Source organism: Pistacia vera, unplaced genomic scaffold, assembly GCF_008641045.1.
Source record: "Pistacia vera cultivar Batoury unplaced genomic scaffold, PisVer_v2 Contig395, whole genome shotgun sequence".
NCBI lineage: Eukaryota > Viridiplantae > Streptophyta > Magnoliopsida > Sapindales > Anacardiaceae > Pistacia > Pistacia vera.
The window spans coordinates 718964-726893 of NW_022196218.1; positions in this window are offsets into that span (position 1 = coordinate 718964).

The following is a 7930-nucleotide window of genomic DNA, read 5'->3' on the forward strand; positions in this document are numbered from 1 at the left end:
GATGTAGATATTACTCTTGGCACCATAAAGATAATGCCTCCAAATCTTTAAAGCAAAGACCACGGCTTCCAACTCTAAATCATGCGTAGGGTATCTCGTCTCATACTCTTTCAATTGCCGAGAGGCATATGCTATCACCCTACCTAACTGCATTAACACATCACCAAGTCCTCGCAAAGAGGCATCCGTATAAATGTCATAATCTACACCCTCCTGTGGCAACACTAACAATGGAGCTGTTGTTAACCTCTTTTTCAACTCCTGGAAACATTCCTCACAAGCTTTTGACCATACAAAAGGAGGCTTCTGTTTGGCAAGAGCTGTCAATGGTTTAGCCAACTGAGCAAACCCTTCAACAAATCGTCTGTAGTAACCTGCCAAGCCTAAGAAACTTCGGACCTCTTTTACTGTCTTCGGTCTTTGCCATTCAAGGATTGCCTCTATCTTACTCGGGTCTACTAAAATCCCTTCCTTTGACATAGTATGGCCTAGAAATATTACTTGATCGAGCCAAAACTCACATTTCAAAAACTTAGCATACAACTGCCTTTCCCTCAACCGTTGCAGCACTATTCTCAAATGTTCCTCATGCTCTTCTCTCGACTTAGAGTAAACCAGGATATCATCGATGAAAACCACTATGAATTGATCCAAACAATCATGGAAGACCCGGTTCATCAAATCCATAAAAACTGCTGCGGCATTAGTCAAACCAAACGGCATCACTACAAACTCATAGTGCCCATACCTTGTACGGAAAGCAGTCTTAGCTACATCCTATTTAGCCACTCTTACCTGATGGTACCCTGACCTCAAATCAATCTTAGAGAATACTGCTGCTCCCTTCAACTGATCAAACAAATCATCTATTCAAGGTAGTGGGTACTTATTATTCACTGTCACCTTATTCAGCTCTCGGTAATCAATACACATCTGTAGTGATCTGTCTTTCTTCTTTACGAACAAAATTGGGGCTCCCCAGGGAGAATGACTCGGTCGGATAAAACCTTTCTCTAAAAGCTCTTGGAGTTGCTTCTTTAATTCCTGAAGCTCTGCTGGGGCCATTCGGTAAGGGGCTTTAGATATGGGTGCTGTTCTTGGTGCTAGTTCAATACTAAACTCACTCTTTCCGGCGACAAACCCGGTAAGTCTTCTGGAAACACATCTAAAAATTCCTGAACTATCGGCACCCTCTGAATTTTTGACTGTGGAACATCACCACTCTGTACTACATGAGCAATGTATCCAGAACACCCCTTTCTCAACATCTTTCTAGCTTTTATACTACTAATCAACATACTCAACCGATGGCCCTCTCCAAAACTAAACTTATCTCTATTATCGAGATTAAATCTCGCTTTCTTTTTCCGACAATCAATTTCTACTCCATTCCTCCCTAGGAAATCCATGCCTAATATTACATCAAAGTTGGGCATATCGAAAACTATTAGGTCAACTACCAACTCTCGACCATGGATCACCACGGATTCTCCTAAAAACATCTCTTGAGTCAACACACCAACCCCATCAGGCAACTCTATCTTAATGGGTTGACTTACTCTAATAGGTTTCAAGTTTAATCTCGCTATCATTCCATGAGATATAAAAGAATGGGTGGCTCCAGAATCAATTAAAGCATATAAAGGAACAACGTGAAATAACAACTGACCAGTTACCGCTGATGGACTGGCCTCGGCCTCATCCTGTGTCGCTGTAAATACCCTGGCATTTGTACCTCTAGAGGTCTGAGCCGTCGGTGGAAGGGGAGCTTTATAATCCCTCCACATATGCCCTGGCTGTCGGCACCTGTAACACACGTTTCAATCCCTCAAACACTCTCCTAATTGGTTCCTCCCGCATTTGGCACAAGGGGGAAAACCTTCTGTTCTGGGCTGCTTATACTGCCCATCTCTCCTATTCTTCCTTGGTTGGAACTTCTTCTTGGCCTTTACTTCTCTATTCTTTGTGGCATCTACTCTCTCCCTCTGAAAGGTGGTGGATGGCTCACTAGGTACTGTTAGAGCCAACCTTTCTGCAAGATATTTGTTTACATAGATCTCTACCCTTAAAGCCTGTGCTAGAGCTTCACTGTAGGTATGAGGGGGCTCGGCTCTAGTCATTACATCTCGAGCAATATCTGATCTGAACCCTTGCACAAACTTATCTCTCCTTAAATCTGGTGTGTACACTATTCCGGGTGCAAAACGAGCAAGGGAGTTGAATCTTAATGAATATTCTTTCATAGTGCTAGTCCCCTGCTTCAAATTAAAGAACTCTTGGACTTTCTCATGTATTCAATCCTCTGTTCGATACTCAGCCTCAAACAACCTTCTGAATTCCTCCTAGGTCATCGAGGCTACATCATGAGTCTCCTCCATTAATTCCCACCATATTCGGGCATCTCCCTTAAACAAGAAACTCGCATATCTGATCCTCTCTCTATCATTCAGAGGAAAACAGTGTCGCAATCTGCTCTACAGACTTAAACCACTCCTCTACCTCTAGTGGGCCCCTCGTACCCCTAAATGCTGGCGATTGGTGCTGATTTACAAGCCCCTAAATTGGATCGCCTCGAGGTTGTACTACCTGAGGTACCGGCCATTCTTGCTCTTGTCTTGGGGGCGGTACTCTACTGGGAGTCTCGGTTCTCTCCTGAACAACTCTCCCCTGACTCTCCGCTAATACTTGTTGTACAATGGTTCGAATCCTCATCTCATCAAGGGTAGGGGGAGTTGGTTCTGGTGGGTCAGAGGATTCTCCCTTATTCATCACACCCTTACCCTTCCTCCTATTACTACGCCTCATCTACAAAACAACCATACTTGATTAATTCAAGAGAACACTTAAAGTAAGGAAAGAATTAACTTACACAGTCGGCTATTGGACGTCGTGGCGAGGAGAATGGCATACTGTCAAATCCCAAAATCTCGGCTCTGATACCAAAAATGTAATAGCCTCTTTCTACTCAAATACTTATACAATACATATAAAATAGTATAAAGAAATTGGGCCCAAAATTTTATTTTATTAAACATATATTTTCTTTACAAACATATACATATGTTCATACAAAATTATCAAAAACATTGGACAGTGTAACCGCTTCCCCTCGCGTGTCGACGTCCATCCGACCGTGTCCTCACCTAGATCCTGTAAAACATAGGAAAACAATGGGGTGAGTACTAAAATAATGCTCAGTAAGTAAATCCTCTACTCGTCTAACCCCGAAACTCTCTCTCTAATTCTTTCCTTACAACTTCTCATTCAAATTCTCTTTGGTACTTCTCTCTCTATTTCTCTTTCTTAGAACTAAGTCACGGCCCCATCTTACTGGGGGCACGGCTGGGACTCGCTCTCGCTCTATGTGACCTTTACTCGTTCTAGCCGATCGGACTCGGTTATGCATGGATTCGGAACCCTTGGCCATGTGAGTGTATAATCTCTCTCTCGGGTACTCGGGTATAGCCCTCATCTGCATGCACTCTCACGGGCTACACCACTTCTTTTTCTCATACTCATGCCGCTCTCTTAATGCGGCGTATATGCGGGAATACTCTACCTATTACTCATGGGTTCCCCATCGCACAACCTACTCTATACTCTTTTCTCTGTTTTATTCTCTAGTGCTCAATCTCTCTTTCTCTTTACTAAAGCTCACACTCAAAGTTCTCCACTCTTTTTCTACCCTTTTTCTAATGCATAATTAATGCATACGGATGACTCATGCTCATTAATGCACTAATGAAATGCAATTATGCTATGTAATAATAATTAAGGCTTCCTACTCCTACTCATGCTTCTCTTGAGCATTTCATCATACAACTCATGTGCATATAAAACTCTACTATAATTACTACCATACTTCATTCTCTAGCCATCCAAGATGGGAGAAAACTCCCTCATATAACCATAATCCCTGTCAAGAAAAGCACTTCCAAATACGTTTACACAACATCTCTCAAACTTCATTTCAAGTTCCATGTCTCAATACACATTAAAACACGTCTCACACATGAAGTGTATCCAACAACCGCAAAATAGCTACTCATTTCAACTCAATTTCTCATCAAGCATGCTACATACTTATACATGCATACATCTCTACTCAAAAGCTTATTCAAATCTCAACTTGGTTGGATTTACTTACCTTGTGAAAAAGTGACTTCTCTAGTACTTTTCCTTTCCTTTGTAGTCTTGTCTTCTCTCTACAACTCAAAACAACAACAAGAACAATAACAACCAAATAAGACTTCAACATAACTATAAGCAAACTCACATCTAAAGGAAAAATCCTTACCTTAGGATGCTTTAGATGAAATCTCTACTCAAAATTACTCAAAAGCTCTCTTAAACCCCTTAGAAATCTTGGGAAAATAGAAAGGAAAATTGAGAGAATTTAGAGCATGGGTATGGCGGTGGAATTGATTGAAATGGAGGGTTTATTTCACTTAACCCTTTTTAGCTCATATTCTAACCTTCCTTTCCCATTTTGCCCTTGTCCTTTCTTGGAAATTCCATCTATTTCACTCACACCCCCACACTAACCTATTCTCCATGAAATTGCCTTACATTTTACTCCCCACTTTTCCTACTAATTAGGGGTAGAATGGTCATTGTGCCCCAAAGGAAGAATTCTCTAGAAAACTCACGAAACTTTTTATTAGGCTCTTCGCCGCGGCGAAGAACATTCTGTCGCCCCAGCGAAACATGGTAGAACCTACCCGTGGGTGCAGCACCTCATCGCCGCAGCGAAGCTTCTTCTTCTCCCCAGCGAAGATTGGATTTCCAAAATTCACCAAATTTCAACCAAAACCAAGGCAAACACTTAACCCATACAACATACCAACTCAATTGAAGCTGAAACAATGAACCTTTAAATAATACAGCAAATCTTAAGTACGTACCTTAAGTGGGGTATTACAACTGATAACTATTATTGTAGGCAAACTCCACCAAAGGTAACATCTCATGCCAAGATACTTTATAATCCGTACAACAAGCTCTCAACATATCCTCAAGCACCTAGTTCGTTCTCTCTGTTTGGCCATCTGTCTGAGGATGATAGGCAGTACTGAATGCCAAACGAGTACCCAAATTCCACTGTAAACTCATCCAAAAAGCTGAAACAAGCCTAGAATCTCTATCCGACACTATTCTCTTGGGTACACCATGCAACCTGACTATCTCCTTAATATAAATCTGAGCCAACTGATCTGTAGTAGTGCTCTCCTTTACTGGAAGGAAATGGGCTAACTTGGTTAACCTATCCACAATCACCCATATAGCATTATACCCTTTCCGTACTCTGGGGAGACCTATGATAAAGTCCATCGAAATACTTTCCCATTTCCACTCGGGAATACTTAATGGCTGAAGCAACCCTGACGGCCATTGGTGTTCTGCTTTCACCTGCTGACAAACCAGACATTTAGCTACAAATTCTGCAATATCGCTTTTCATACCTGGCCACCAATAGCCTTTCTTTACATCTTGATACCTTTTGGTTGCTCTAGGATGAGCAGTGTATGGTGTGTCATGAGCCTCCGCAAGAATTTTCTTCTTCAACTCATCACTTGGAGGAATACACAACCTATTTCTAAAATAGAGGACACCATCCTTTAAATAAAATTCTGATGTCTTGCCCTCATACACTTGCTGAACTATTCTCTGACACCACTCATCGGCCACTTGCTTTTCTCTGACTTTCTCCAGTAAAGTAGACTGAACCTCTAACCTGGCAATCCTTCCTGGAATTACTTCAATTTGCTCTTTGCACAAGTCTTCTATCAACTCTTTCTGCTTAGTGAGCCGAGACAAATAAGCTTTTCTACTCAAGGCATCGGCTACTACATTGGCCTTCCCCAGTTGATACTTGATCTCACACTCATAATCCTTAACCAGCTCTAACCAACTTCTCTGTCTCATGTTCAACTCCTTCCGAGTGAAGAAATACTTTAAACTCTTATGATCGGTGTAGATATTACTTTTGGCACCATAAAGGTAATGCCTCCAAATCTTTAATGCGAAGACCACGGCTGCCAACTCTAGATCATGCGTAGGGTATCTCGTCTTATCCTCTTTCAATTGCTGAGAGGCATATGCTATCACCCTACCTAACTGCATTAACACGGCACCAAGTCCTTGCAATGAGGCATCTGTATAAATGTCATAATCTACACCCTCCTGTGGTAACACTAACACAGGAGTTGTCGTTAATCTTTTCTTTAACTCCTGAAAGCTCTTCTCACATGCTTCTGACCATACAAAAGGAGTTCCTTGTTTGGTAAGAGCTGTTAACGGTTTAGCCAACTAGGCGAACCCTGCTACGAATCGCCGATAGTAACCTGCTAAGCCTAAGAAACTCCTGACTTATTTCACTATCACTTTATTCAACTCTCTATAATTGATACACATCCGTAGTGACCCATCTTTCTTTTTCACTAACAAAATTGGAGCTCCCCAGGGAGAATGACTTGGTCAGATAAAACCTTTATCCAAAAGCTCTTGGAGTTGCTTCTTTAATTCCTGAAGCTCTACTGGGGCCATTCGATAAGGGGCTTTGGATATTGGTGCTGTTCCTGGTGCTAGTTTGATACTAAACTCAACCTTCCTTTCTAGGGGCAAACCCGGTAACTCTTCCGAAAACACATCTAGAAACTCTCAAACTACTGGCACCCTCTGAATCTCTGGCTAGGGAACATCACCACTCTGAACTACATGGGCAATATATCCCGCACACCCTTTTCTCAACATCTTTCTAGCCTTCACACTGCTAATCAACATGCTCAACTGATGACCCTCCCCAAAACTAAATTTATCTCCATTATCGAGATTAAATCTCGCTTTCTTCTTCTGACAATCAATCTCTACCCCATATCTCCCTAGGAAATTCATGCCCAATATCATATCAAAGTCGGGCATATAAAAAACTATTAGATCAACCATTAAATCTCTACCTTGGATCACTCTAGACTCTCCTGACAATATCTCTTGTGTCAGAACACTAACCCCATCAGGTAACTCTGTCTTAATGGGTTGAGTCACTCTCGTAGGTTTCAAACCTAACCTCTCAATCATCCCATACGATATAAAAGAATGAGTGGCTCCTGAATCAATTAAAGCATACAAAGGAACAGAATGAAATAATAACTGACCAGTAACGACTGATGGACTAGCCTCTGCTTCACCATATGCCACTATAAACACTCTGGCATTCGTAGTACCTCCAGAACTCTATGCGGGTGGTGGAAGAGGAGCTTTACAATCTCTCATTAAGTGCCCTGGTTTTCGGCATCTGTAACATACCCTTTGGTCTCTCATACACTCTCTGAGTGGTTCCTCCCACATTTAGGGCAAAGAGGAAACCCTTCCGTCTAGGGTCGCTTATTCTTCCACTCTCTTCTGTTCTGTCTAAACTGAAATTTCTTCTTCTGATTCTTCATTTCTTTACCTTTCACACCCTCTAGTTTCTCTCTCTACGGGGAGGAGGGTGGCTCACTTGGTCCTGTCAAAGAACCTACTAAGGGAATTTTGTTTTCAAAGATTTCTACCCTCATTGCTCGCCTCAAGGCCTCACTATAGGTTCGAGGGGGATCAGAACTCATCATTATATCCCGAGCTATCTCCGGCTTCAACCCATGTACAAACTTAGCTCTTCTCAATGCCGGAGTACTAACTATTTCGGGTGCAAACCTTGCAAGGGATTTAAATTTCACTTAGTACTCTTTCACGGTACTAGATCCCTGTTGCAAGCTAATAAATTCTTGGACCTTCTCATGAACTCGGTCCTCTGTTCTATACTCGGCCTCAAACTCCTGCCTGAACTCTTCTTAAGTCATCGTTGCCACATCATGATTTTCTTCCATTAATTCCCATCAAATTCGGGCATCACCCCGAAATAAGAAACTCGCATACCGGATCTTCTCCTGGT